The following is a 14,768-nucleotide window of genomic DNA, read 5'->3' on the forward strand; positions in this document are numbered from 1 at the left end:
CTAATTTTACAAAAACAATCCTCTAAGTGCATGTGATACTGTTCCATTTCTTAATCATGCTCTCTGAGATCCACTAAAGTGATTTCTTAACCCACTAATGGGTAACGATCTGCACTTTGAAAATGATGGAAGGTGTAAGTTAGTTACTGATACAAAGCCTCAAGAAGAACAGTTTTCACAAGCATTCATTCCCCACATATCTATTGGCACTATGTACACAATACTACCTGTTTAACTGTACTGTGCTGTACCGTACAATGTACCGTAATATTTTGAGACTGCTTATACAAATTTAACTATAGAGTCTTGTACTAGTGGTTTTTTCTTTTTTCTTTTTTTTTTTTTAAACCCCACATTTGTTTATTTATTTATTTTTTGGCTGTCTTGGGTCTTCGTTTCTGTGCGAGGGCTTTCTCTAGTTGTGGCAAGCGGGGGCCACTCTTCATCGCGGTGCGCAGGCCTTTCACTATTGCGGCCTCTCTTGTTGCGGAGCACAGGCTCCAGACACGCAGGCTCACTAGTTGTGGCTCACGGGCCTAGTTGCTCCGCGGCATGTGGGATCTTCCCAGACCAGGGCTTGAACCCATGTCTCCTGCATTAGCAAGCAGATTCTCAACCACTGCGCCACCAGGGAAGCCCTGTACTAGTGGTTTTTATTTTAACAATAAGGTTAGATACATAAGGGGGAAAAGACAGTCATGTTAGCCCATTTACTCACTGAGTTTTTTTTATAGGTTTTTTTCTAAAACATGTCTATAAGAATCCAAAAATGTTTATATTTGTATTCTTAGTATAGTATACATATTCTCTCTTCTGTTAGATATATAAAGCTGCACTGCCACATCCAATACATCTTTATTATCCTCAAAGCACTTAGCACAGTGTTGAACATAAAGTACTTATTTACTGAACTAATGGTTTTATCTAATCTCAAAAATTAGTTTATATCTCAGAGAATTAGGATAAGGCACAACAAAATAGCTTTGGTTAACAAAAGTACATTTGGATATAGCTACTAAAATACCTTAAATCTCAGAGCAAATCTCTGAAAGTCTAAATTTTGCTCCATGCATTTGTAAAGACTTCTGAAATTATTTAAAACAGAACTTTACTGCAAAAATGACTCAAACCAAATTCTAAAATGCAGTTATTATTAATAAAATGACTATTAAAAGAGTAAATGTGTACTAGTTAGGAAATTTTAATCATTTCCTTTCTCTAGCAAGTGAATATGTCCAACTCAAATTCTTTTTTAGATAAGTCAGAATACAAATAAATTACATATCTGACAAATGCATTTTCAAACTTTATAACTCAGAGATAGTGATTTCATTTGTAAAAGAGATATACACTCTATTTTATAGTAGTTATTTATTTTGATTTTTAAGATTAATTTTGTCATGTCAAAAAACTGAATAATAATCCTATTTCTTTTGAAGACCAAAGTTAACTGAAACAAATGCCTGTGAACATCTATTCAATATTTGCTTGCATCACCAAAACATGACATGACCTGTTTTTAAACAATTGTATTAAATAGTAACAAGCATAACTAACCATGTAATAGCATAAGCATTTGATACTTGAATATGAAATTCTTTCTTAACAATTAAGTAGATTAAACAGCCAAGTCAAAACAAGAAACTTAAATATTGACTAAACTATCCCCAATTTCTCAATTTACAATAGATTGGACTGAAGAAAATTGGTTTCCTAAGTATGGAAGGTATTTCTCCTATAAAAGCTGGATTCTCGCTTCCATATTTCATGAAGCCAGCTAGTTAACTAACATTCATAGATACTCTTCAAGAGTTCGTATTTAACTGTTGGATATTGCTCTCTACATGAAATAGCTCCGACATTCACTGAGGAAAGGGGAGCACTATTTTTTGTTAGATTGTAAGTGAGATCAGCTATGCCACTCCACATCTCACCGGGTAGAATGACTGGAAATCTAGTTTAAGTTTTCAGGACATAGGTTCATTCTACTTTTAGGGTGTTGTAGTCTCTCTATGGATGAATGCATATTCATAGTCTATTAGGTTTGCAACAGAAATTAGTCTTATATCCCATACAGAATGTCAGGCTCAAGTAAGTGTATAAATATTTTTTGAATAAACAAGTATTTAAGCACCTACTGCATGCCAGGCACTGTCTTAGGCCTGTGAATACAAAGGGTCCAGAACATTATCAATCAGAATGATAAGTGCCACAAGAAACAAACAATTCAAAATAAGACATGACACAACAAGCCAGAAATTTCTCACCATGCTATAATGCAGAGAAAAGAGCAATGAAGCTGAAACCCAGTCCCAGTTTCACAATCCACTATATAAGTTATATAAATTTGATTAACTCAGAATTAACAAGCTAGATGCCTTTGTGTAAACAGAAATATATAAGCTTAACTTAAACATAAACTTAATTATTATGTTTATGGCAAAAACAAAACATAAATCTAATTACACTTTTTTTTTTTTTAGAAAACCTGCATTCCCAGGTGTGATTTTATTTATTTATTTTTTTTTTTTTTTTGCGGTACGCGGGCCTCTCACTATTGTGGCCTCTCCCGCTGCGGAGCACAGGCTCCGGACGCGCAGGCCCAGCGGCCATGGCCCACGGGCCCAGCCGCTCCGCGGCACGTGGGATCCTCCGGGACCGGGACACGAACCCGTGTCCCCAGCATCGGCAGGTGGACTCCCAACCACTGCGCCACCAGGGAAGCCCTAATTACACTTTTTATATGAGCTTCTATTACATATATAAGCACATTACATACTGGATTGGCCAAAAAGTTCGTTTGGGTTTTTCTGTAACGTCTTACAGAAAAACCCAAACGAACTTTTTGGCCAACCCAATATAACAATACACGGCCTAGTGAAGTACAGTCCAACAGAACTTTCTACAATGATGGAAATATTCTATACTTGTACTCTCCAATATCGTAGCCACTAGATATATGTGGCTACTAAGTACTTAGAATGTGGCTAGCGCAACTGAGAAAATGAATTTTATTTTTTAAAACTAATTTAGGGACCTCCCCAGTGGTCCAGTGGTAAAGAATCTGCCTTGCAATGCAGGGGACATGGGTTCAATCCCTGGTCGGGGAACTAAGATCCCACACACCACAGAGCAACTAAGCCCATGCGCCACAACCACTGAGCTCACATGCCTCAACGAGAGAGCCTGCATGCCACAAACTACAGAGCCCACACGCTCTGGAGCCTGCGCACAACTACAGAGCCCACGTGCCCTCGAGCCTGCAGGCCACAGCTAGAGGGAGAAAACCCTCACGCTGCAACTAGAGAGAAGTCCGAGCACAGAAATGAAGAGAGCACGTGCCACAACAAAAAAGATCCCACATGCCTCAACGAAGATCCCACGGGCCGCAATTAAGACCCAACACATCCAAAAATAATAATAATAAAGAAAATAATTATTAAAAATAAACAAAAAAACTAATTTAAATATAAACAGGCAGAAGTTCTGTTTCCAGTAAAGACAGAGTCATAGGCAATAATAAGGACTGCATTTATACTTGTGCCTGAAAAAAAGCATAAAACAGAGAAAATAAATGACACAACAATTTTCAAGACACTGGACAACAGGCGACAAAGGACAGTGATCTTTGAGAGTCAAGAAACAAATCAGATGAGCCCTACAAATGATCAAACTTACTGACGTGAGAAAGTTCCCAAGCAGAGGTACTAGGGGGATGTGAAGGTGGAGACTGATAGACGCAGTGAATTCATAACATGGACCTCACAGAATAAGCAGGATGGAAAGCCAGAGAGCAGCACTGAGATCAAGCAAACTCCTACAAGAGGGTTCCCCTTGCGTAATGATCAGCACATGCATGTAAGGAAACTACCTAAAGTTGGAGAAAGAATAACCCCAAAAGATAAAAAGTGTCAAGCACAGGGCCAGTAATAGTATCTGCTCCCAGCAGCAAGACTGAAAAATTTCATGAGTCTTGAGGCACTGGTAGAGTACATAAAACAGACTCCCTCAGTAGTGAGGAATAATCAGCCCCAGCCCAAGCACTACTCTGGACCCACCTTAACAAATCTTAAAAATACCAAAAAGGATTAAGATGTTTCAAAGTAACTTAACTACATCCAGAACAAGGTTCAAGAATAGTTTTAGTAATATAAAAATATACAGCACCCAACAAGGTAAAATCACAATAAAATCTGAAAACTAATAAAAATAGCCATACAAAGAAGCAAAAAGGTACAAACCATACAGAGAGGGGAAAAATCAACTGACTCCAACCACAACTGACACAGATGTAAGAACCAACCAACCAGGATATTAAATCAGTTACTATAACTATTCCATGTGTTCAGAAAGTTTTAGAGATGTGGAAGATATAAGAAGACACAAATCGGGGACTTCCCCGGTGGCACGGTGGTTGAGAATCTGCTTGCCAATGCAGGGGACACCGGTTCAAGCCCTGATCTGGGACAATCCCACGTGTCCCGGAGCAACTAAGCGCATGTGCCACAACTACTGAGCCTGCGTGCCACAACTACTGAAGCCCACACACCTACAGCCTGTGCTCCACAACGAGAAGCCACCACAATGAGAAGCCCGTGCACCACAACAAAGAGTAAGCCCCCCCTCGCCACAACTAGAGAGAGCCCACACACAGCAACAAAGACCCAAAGCAGCCAAAAATAAATAAATTTTTAAAAGCTTAAAAAAAAAGACACAAATCAAGCGTCTGGAGATGAAAACTATAATGTATGAGATGAAGATTACACAGAACGAGATTGATGGAAGATTAAACATGGCAGAAGAAAAGGTAGTAAACTTGAAGACATAGCAGAACAATCCAATATTAAACACAAAGAGAAAAGAGGATTTTTTTTTAATGAAGTGAGCTGTGGCACAAGTCCAAGAGTCCTTCCCCATATAATTGGAGTTTCTGAAGGTGAGGGGGCACAGTAAATTATCTGAAGAAAGTTTCCAAAATTTGCCCCAATTTGATGAAAATTATAAACTCACAGATCAAAGAAGTTCAACAAATACCAGGGAAAAGAAACATGAAGACATGCATACACCAAGTCATATCATAATCAAATTGCTCAAAGCCAGTAATTTTTTTTAATCTTAAAAGCAAACAGAGAAAAAAGATACACATTACATAGAGAGAAACAAAAATGACATTAGATTCCACACTGGAAATTATAAAAACAAGACGACACTGGAGCAAATCTTTAAAATGCTGAAAGAAAAAGCTACCCATCTAGAATTCTATACCTAGCAAAAATACTTTCTTAAAAACAAGAACTACTCAAGAATTTCTGAGACATGCAAAAGCCGAAAGGAATTCACTAACAACAGATCTCCACTGTGAGAAATATTAAAGTTCTTCAAACACAAGGAAAATGATGCCAGATGGAAATGCAGATCTATACTAAGAAATAAAGAGCAATGGGAATGGTAACTTAATAAATGTATATGGGTTTTTATTATTTAAATTTCTTTAAAAGATGATGGATTAAACAAAAATAACAAGGATCTGGTGTTGGATTTATTACATATGTAAAAGTAAAATGTATGGCAACAATAACACAAAAGCTGGGATGGGAGAAATGGATGTACAGTATGGTAAGGTGCTTGAACTATACATGAAATGACATGGTATCCCTTAAGGTACATTAAGATAAGTTGAAAATGTATACTATAAATCCTAACACAACCACTAAATTAACAACAAAAAGGTTTTCCTAATAAGGTGACAAAGAATACAAAATAGAATCATAAAAATACTCAATTTATCCTAAAAAGAAGGCAGAAAAAGAACAACAAAGAACATGTGAGATAAATATCAACAGAAAACAAACAGCAAGATGATGCTTTTAACTCTAACCATATCAAACACCACATTAAAATTTCCAGTTTAAAACCAAAGATTTCAGACTGGGTAAAAATGCAAAACTCAATGTACATGCTGCCTAAAATAAAGGCACTTTAAATAGAACAAAGTTAAAAACAAGGAAAAAGTATACAATACTAACACATCAAAAGAAAGCTGAAGTATATTTATTAATATCATGTAAAGTAAATTTATGAGCAAAGAATATTAACAGGGATAAAGGAGGCCATTTCATGATAAAGCAGTCAACTCATCAAGAGGATATAAAAATCCTAAACATTAATGCATATAATAATAGAGCTTCAAAATATATGTATACAAACTAATATAACTGCAAGGATAAATAAAACACTCACAACTCTAGTCAGAGATTTCAATTCCCCTCTCTCAACAACTGGTAAATCAACCTAAAAGAAAATCAGAAAGGATATAAAAGACCTGAACAATACTGTAAGCCAAAATGATCTGATTTAGAAAACACTCCACCAACCAACAGTAGAAGAACATCTGCCAAGTCAAACCATATTCCAGGCCATAAAACAAGACTCAGTACATTTAAAAGGGCTCAATTCACACAAAGTATGTTCTCTGACCGTAATGGAATTAAACTAGAAATCAGCAACAGAAATATCCCTAAAATGATATTCTCCCCAAATATTTGTAAACTGAATAACAACCACTTCTAAATAATTCATGGGTCAAAGAAGAAATCAAAGAGATATCAGAAACTATTTAACCTAAATGAAAATAACTACTCATATCAAAATTTGTGAAATGTTACTAAAGGAGTACTTGAGGAGAGGGGAGAATTTATAGCACTAACAACCTATATTAGAAAATAAGAAAAGTCTCAAATTAATGACTTCAAAATCTAAAATTTAAAAAGAAAAAATTACACCTGAAGTAAAGAGAAAGCAAATAATAAAATCACACCAGAAATCAAAGAAATGAGAAAATAAAATAAAGAAAACCACTGAATCCAAAGCTGGTTCTTTGAGAAGATCGGTAAAACTAATAAACTTTTAGTCAGAGTGATCAAGGGAAAAAAGAAAGAAGAAACGAATTAGCAATATCAAGAATAAGAACAGTGACATTACTACAAATTCTACAGATATTAAAAGGATAATAAGCAAATATTATGAACTCTATTTCAACAACTTAAATGACATAAACAACTTACATTCAACAACTTAAATGACATAAACAAATTCTTTGAGAAGTACAAACTACCAAAGTTTAAACAAGAAGAAATCAATCATCCAAGTAGCTGAATTTTTAGTTAAAAATCTTCCAACAAAAACAATCTCCAGACCCAGATGGTTTCACTGGTAACAACAAATATTTAAGGGAGAGAGAATATCAATTATACACAAACTCTTCTAGAAAATTTAAAAAGAGGGAATACTGCCCAGCTTATTCTATGAATCCAGCATTAACCCGCTGTCAAAATCAGACAAAAAGACATTAGGAGAAAAGAAAACTACCTATGTTCATCAACATGTGAAGAAATTTTAACAAATTCCAACAACATATAAAAAGATTAATTCTTCATGATCACATGGGGCTTATCTGCATAATGCAACTTGGTTTAACAATAAAAAATCAATCACTGTAACTCCCCCATATAGTAACAAATTTAAAAAGAAAAGCCATGTGATCATCTCTATAGATCAAAAAAAAGCATAAGGCAAACCCAACGTCCATTCCTGGAAAAATCTCTCAGAAGTTTTAACAGAAGGAAACTTCCTCAGTCTAATAAATGGCACTACATTAAAGCCTACAGCTAACATCACACTTAATGGTAAAAGACTAAATACTTTTCCTCTAAGATCCAAAACAAATCAAGTTGTTCTGTTCTCACCACTTCCATTCAAAATTAAACTAGTTGCAATAAAGTACAATCAGAAAAGAAAAAAATAAATAATAAGGCATCCAAATTAGAAACCAAGAAGTAAAAGAGACTTCACTCACAGACTACATGATCATCAACAGAATATCTCTATAGAATGGAATCTACAAAAAAGTACTGGAATTAATAAGTTTTAAAAATCTGTGCAGGACAAAATGTCAACACACAAAACTCAATTATATTTCTATATACTGGTAACTAATAATCAGAAATTGAATTTTAAAAACAATACCATAGGAGCTTCCCTGGTGGCACAGTGGTGAAGAATCCGCCTGCCAATGCAGGGGACACGGGTTCGAGCCCTGGTCCAGGAGGACCCCACATGCCACGGAGCAACTAGGCCCATGGACCACAACCACTGAGCCTGCGCTCTAGAGCCCGTAAGCCACAACTACTGAAGCCTGTGTGCCTACAGCCCATGCTCCACAATAAGAGAATGCACCACAGTGAGAAGCCCATGCACCAAAATGAAGAGTAGCCCCCGCTCACCACAACTAGAGAAAGCCCGTGCATAGCAACAAAGACCCAATGCAGCCAAAAATAAATAAATAAATAAAATAATTTTTTAAAGTCTTTTAAAAAAATAGCAAAATAAAATAAAAACAATACTATACATAACAACATCAAGAAGTATGAAATACTTATAAATCTAATAATATATGTGAGAGACCTATATAGAGATCACTATAAAATATTGCTCAGAGAAACTAAAATGATCTAAATAAACAAAATTATATTATCTTCCCATAGGGTCAGAAAACTTGATTGATATTGTCAAGATGTGATTTCTCTCCAAACTTATCTGTGGATTTAAAGCAATCCCAGTCAAAATCCCAGAAGGCTTTTCTTCTGTAGCAATTGACAAAACAGTACTAAAATGTATATGAAAATGCAGAGGACCTAAAATAACCAAACACTATAAAAGAACAAATTTAGAACAGTAACACTACCTGATTTCAAGACATATTACAAAGCTGCAGTAATCAAACAAGTGTGGTATTGCATAAAAACAGCCAAAGATCAATAGAAACACTATAAAGCACAGAAAAAAGACACATAAATATATGGAAATTTTTTTATAAACATGCAAATGAATTCATTTGAGAATGAATAATCTTTTCAACAAATGGTGCTTTAACAGTTGAAAATCATATACAAAGAAATGAACTTCAAATCCATACCTCATACCATATTAAATAACAAACTCAAAATGGATCACAGACCTATATGTAAAACTAAATTTTAAAAGTTGCAGAAGTAAATACAAGGGAAAACTTTTGTGACCATTGGTTAGGTTAAGATTTCTTAGATCACAATACCAGAAGGACAATCCGTAAAACAGTAACTTGAAAAACTGAATCTCATCAAAAATAAAAACTATTACTCTTCAAAACATACTCAAGAGAATGAAATAAAACCACCCAGAAAGTGGGTGAAAATATCCATAAATCACATTTCATAAAGGACTTGCACCCAAATTATTTAAAGCAATCTCAAAACTCAGTAATAAGAAAATAATCTTATTTAAAAATAGACTTAAATGTGAAGATCCTTCACCACACAGGATAAAAGATGGCAAGTAAGCACATGAAAAGATGCTCAATGTCATTAGTAATTAGGAAAATATGTATTAAAACCACAATGAGAGGGACTTCCCTGGTGGTGCACTGGTTAAGAATCCACCTGCCAAAGCTGGGTACATGGGTTCAAGCCCTGGTCCGGGAAGACCCCACATGCCGCGGAGCAACTAAGCCCGAGTGCCACAACTACTGAGCCTGCATGCCACAACTACTGAAGCTCACACGCCTATAGCCCATGCTCCGCAACGAGAAGCCACCGCAATGAGAAGCTCGTGCACCACAACAAAGAGTAGTTCCCGCTCGCTGCAACTAAAGCCTGCGAGCAGCAACAAAGACCCAACGCAGACAAAAATAAATAAATTTATTAAAACAAAAACACAAGATACCACCACACACCTATTAGAATGGCTAAATTTTAAAACAATGACCATACCAAGTGTATCCATACAAGGATGTAGAGGGACTGAAACTCATATACTCCAAGTAGGAATGTAAAATTAGATAACTACTGTGGAAAAAGTGTTCGGTGGTTTCTTAAGCTTATAGATATCTACCATATAAATATCCACACAAATACTTGTTTAAGAATGGTCACAAGAGCTTTTTTGTAATAATCAGAAATTGGACATAACCCAAGTACCCATCAACAGGACAAGGGACAAATTGTGGTATAGGAATTACCATTAAGCAATAAAAAAGAATAAACTATTGATACATGGATAAATCTCAAAGTAATTATGCTGAGTGAAAGAAGCCAGACGAAAAGGACATTCTGTGTGGCTTTATTTATTTAAAAACTCTAGAAAATGAAAACTAATCTAGGCAGAAAAGATATACAAATGGGCATGAGAAAATTTTAGAAAGGGATATATATACATGTTCATTATCTTGATTGTGGTGATAGTTTCCTATTAAACTTTATACTTTAAATATGTGCTATTTATTGTAACTAGTTGCTAGAAGTTTAGTCACATGTTGCCAGTGGCTACTGTAAAGTACACTTAAAGCCTCTCCCTTACCCAGTCTTCCCACTCACCATGCCTTCACCTAGTACACCAGCAAAAGATGCACCAACTCTCTGGACAGAAGTAGCTGTTTTAACCTCTACTTCGTGACACTTTAATCATTTCTATTAAAGCACTTTCCAGGTTATACTGTTATTTACCTGTTCACATGACTGTCTTCCCCAACAAATTACAAGCTCTTCCAGGAGGAGGACCATACCCATGTCACCTTTATAATCCCAGATACCAAGCACAGAGCCTGACACAAAGTGTATGCTGAATAAATGTTGGTTAAATAAAGCATACAACTCATATCTTTTATGAATTTTTTTCATAAGTCTTCTTACATTGTTTTCTATACAAAGAAACACCACAACAATTGATGTGTGTATGTGATAAGGAAATTGTCAAATCATCCTCGTCTAAAAGAGATGTTTTTAATTCATACCTGACTGAGTTTCAAGGCAACTTTTTTTTCTGGCAGATAGAGTTTTACATCTATAATTTTTCATCCAATAAAATGACTGAATTCCTGTATGTAACAGACAATGCTCTTTGTACTTAGAATAAATTATAGAATAAAACAAAGTAAAACAAAAGAACTTTACATTCTGGTTTAATAATTAGAAGAGTGAGTTTATGATGCTTTTTGGCAGATACCTTTCAAAAAATATTGAGATAACAAAACTGTGTATTAATAAGTATTCATAATAATATTAACATATGTAGAAATACACAAATTATGTTTAATTAGGGTACAGTATAATGCAACAGTCAATGAAATAAATAGCCCAGAACACCTAAAAACATAGATATCTAAAATAATTGAATAGAATGAATAAAGATAAAATCAAGGATTTCAACTATATTTTTAAACGTTAACAACTGCTTTGCCTTTTCAGAATGCTGTGAAAATGACCTTTTCTGGAAGTCACGAAATCAGGAAATTTTCTCTCACACATTGTCACCAACAAAATCTGGCTGGAATCAAGAGAAATCAGGCAGAGAAAATCAACTCACTTAGAAGTAATCTGTATTTGGGCCTTGTCCATTTCTTATAGATGATGATTTCACTGGGGAAAAAGTGGGACTTTTCGTCCCACTTTCCATGTCCTGACCATGGAAAAGTGTAAGCATTCTTTTCCCTCTAATAATATAGAAGGATGAGCGCAAAGGAAAACGTAGGAAGGTAAAATGGGGTGGTAATGCTTTTGATAATGGAACATGTTAATCTTCTACAAAGGCCTCAAAAACTGCTGTTACTTCTGCACTTTTGGCTATGACCTCTGAGCTGACTCCATCATAAACTTCAGTCTTCATCTTCATTCTGAGGTGACTGCATCATTGAAAACAATGTTTTATCTTCTCAACTTACAAAAAGTGTTTACTACTCCACTGGTATTCACTCCAGTTTGTCTTAACAGTCTCTTCTGAAGTAAAGGGATTTTTTTAAAGGTCTGTCTACACAGATTACCCTGAGACTAAGAAACTCTCATATACTAGACTAAATTCTTCAAAGAGAGGAAAAAATTTCCTCTTTGTATATGAATTCTGATATTTTGGAGTTACAGTAACGTTTTCAGGTCACTTATGACACAAGGGCATCATGTAGGCTTTTCTGTAGAGATCCAGAGGACAGACTTTGTTTTGTTGTTGTTGTTGTTATTGTTGTTGAAGGTGAAGCATCTGACACTACTGTGAATGATATATTTTTTAAAGTTTTATTTATTTTTGGCTACGTTGGGTCTTAGTTGCAGCACCCGGGATCTTTGTTGAGGCATGCAGCATCTTTCGCTGGGGAGCGTGGCCTTCGTCCTGGTGCGCAGGCTTCTCTCTAGTTGTGGTGTGCAGGTTTTCTCTTCTCTAGTTGTGGTGCACAGGTTCCAGGGGGCACGGGCTCTGTAGTTATGGCACGCGAGTTCCAGAGTGAGTGGGCTCTATAGTTTGTGGCATGTGGGCTCTCTAGTTGATGCACACAAGCTCAGTAGTTGTGGCACATGGGCTTATTAGTTGCCCCGCGGGGCATGTGGGATCTTAGTTCCCTGACGAGGGATCGAACCCGCATCCCCTGCATTGCAAGGCGGATTCTTTACCACTGGACCACCAGGGAAGTTCCCAGAGGGTAGACTTCAGCAATACACAACACTTCAAACTGTATACTCCTTTGTCATTTGGAAAGCATTTTCACATGCACATTTAAGCCTCACAAAATCCTTGTGAATAAGGCTTATTCACCTCCATAGTGATAAATAAATCATATAAAATAAAAACCTTGACATCACCTTCAATGGCTCACTTCACCTCACACTACAAACTCAATTAAGAAGAGGTGCCATCTCAATGACTAAACAGTGAATATTGTTTAAATTAATTTTCTACTCTTGGATGTCCCCAAATTGGCATGGATTTGGAGCAGTTTCCTTCTCTGATTTCCTTTTATTATTTTTCTTTTTAAGAATAAAGTACTGAAAATTAAAAAAAAAAGAGAAGGTCCCATCAATTCCACATCTACATGTTCTCACTTGTATCCTCACTAAGCGCTGCTACATGCAAAGCTGTCATTTAAGCTGTGCACCACACACCTTCAGGGGTATCACTCATAATGCAGTGTAACACCTGACCGTACATGGTTGTCCTGACTTCATGCATACTGCTCTTATTCAAGAACCCTGCCTCCACTCTCTCTGTTACACATTTTCTACTAGCCACATTTACCTTCCTAAGAAGAAAAGGGGACTTCTGATTTCAACCATGACATAGTAACTGTGACTGAATTTAATCTGTCACTGCAAACAATCAGAAAATTGGAAAATATATGCAAAATGTCTGCTTCCAGATACTGGAAAACAAACCATGTAAGACTACGATCCCTGAGAAAAGGAAAACAAACTACATGAATTCTACCATCATCCTGGTTTCCTGCCTAAAGTCAATTTGCAGATCATTGTGCAGGGAGGGGATCTCAAACAGAGTGGTATCACTGAGTTGAAGGAATAAAGACTAGAGTTCAAGGAGGCAAAGGCAGCTGGAATTTGTGGGGGAGAGATCCAGATGAGGAAGCTATATAGAAAAAGAGCTCCAGAAATCTTCATGGGGTCCCCTTGTGTATGCTACTAACAGCAAATCACACAATATGGTAAAACTGCACAAAGGAAGGCAAAAATGAGCAAGGAATTTTAAGTTCAACAACTCTCAGAGCTCAAATGGGACTGGGAGATGTCTTAAAAGTTGGAAGCAGTGAGAGTGGAACATAAACATTGAAAACCCAAGGAATTCAATAAATATCTCTGAAGGGTTATGACTTAGTAACAAGGAAAACTATTCTTGCCATAAAAATTACACTATACCCACTCTAACAAAGCTTAAAGGCGACACTTGAAGGGACTGAGTTCACCTCTAGTAACTCAATCTCCTGACATAACCAAGTCCTGTATTATTTAAAAGAAGACAACAGGGACTTCTCTGGTGGTGCAGTGGTTGGGAATCTGCCTGCCAATGAAGGGGACATGGGTTCGATCCCTGGTCCAGGAAGATCCCACATGCCACGGAGCAACTAAGTCCACGGGCCACAATAACTGAGCCTGCGCTCTAGAGCCCGCACGCCACAACTACTGAGCCCACATGCCGCAACTACTGAAGCCTGTGCACCTAGAGCCCATGCTCCACAACAAGAGAAACCACCGCAATGAGAAGCCTGTGTGCCGCAATGAAGAGTAGCCTCCGCCTGCCACAACTAGAGGAAGCCCACAGGCAGCAATGAAGACCCAACACAGCAAATAAATAAATAAATATATATATTTTAAAAATAAAAGACAACAAAATCCACTCAACAGTGTAAGATTCAAAATGTTCAGAATTTAATCAAAATTTACCAGACATGTGCAGACGCAAAAAAAAAAAAGTGACCCATAACCAGAAGAAAAATCTGTCAATACAAATAAGCCTAGAATACAAAGATATTAGCAAACAAAGACTTGAAAACAGCTATTACAAATTATTCACTGATTTAAAGAAAACCAGGAACATTGTGAAGAGATGCAAGACCAAAAAAAAAAAGGAGTTCTAGAAATAAAATACAGTATCTGAAATGAAAAATTTACTGGATAGGATGAATAGATTACACACTGCAAAAGAAAAGATCCTTAGCTTGACGACACAATAATAGAAACTATTAAAATTGAACTGTAAAGAGAAAGAAGGCTGAAAAACCTGTGGAAAAACCTGTTATTCCACAGGTTACCTCCGTAACCTGTGGAATAACATCAAGAGAACCAACATAATTGTAATTGGAGTCTGTGAGGGAAAAACATTTGAAGATACAATGACTAAAGTGTTTCAACTGTAAACATATATATATCAAACAAACACACACATACATACAGGTATAGAAA

General features: G+C 36.3%; 1 protein-coding gene and 1 pseudogene across 9 annotated transcripts in view; one reads left to right on the plus strand and one right to left on the minus strand.

Moving 5' to 3' along the window:
- Positions 1-14,768, minus strand: part of TCF12 (transcription factor 12) — a 383,172-nt gene that overhangs the window by 345,035 nt on the left and 23,369 nt on the right. The gene's annotated exons all lie outside the window — the stretch shown is intronic.
- Positions 1-14,768, plus strand: part of LOC307181864 (Krueppel-like factor 4) — a 125,166-nt pseudogene that overhangs the window by 95,654 nt on the left and 14,744 nt on the right. The gene's annotated exons all lie outside the window — the stretch shown is intronic.

Source organism: Stenella coeruleoalba, assembly GCF_951394435.1.
Source record: "Stenella coeruleoalba genome assembly, chromosome: 2".
In the NCBI taxonomy this organism is placed as follows: Eukaryota; Metazoa; Chordata; class Mammalia; order Artiodactyla; family Delphinidae; genus Stenella; species Stenella coeruleoalba.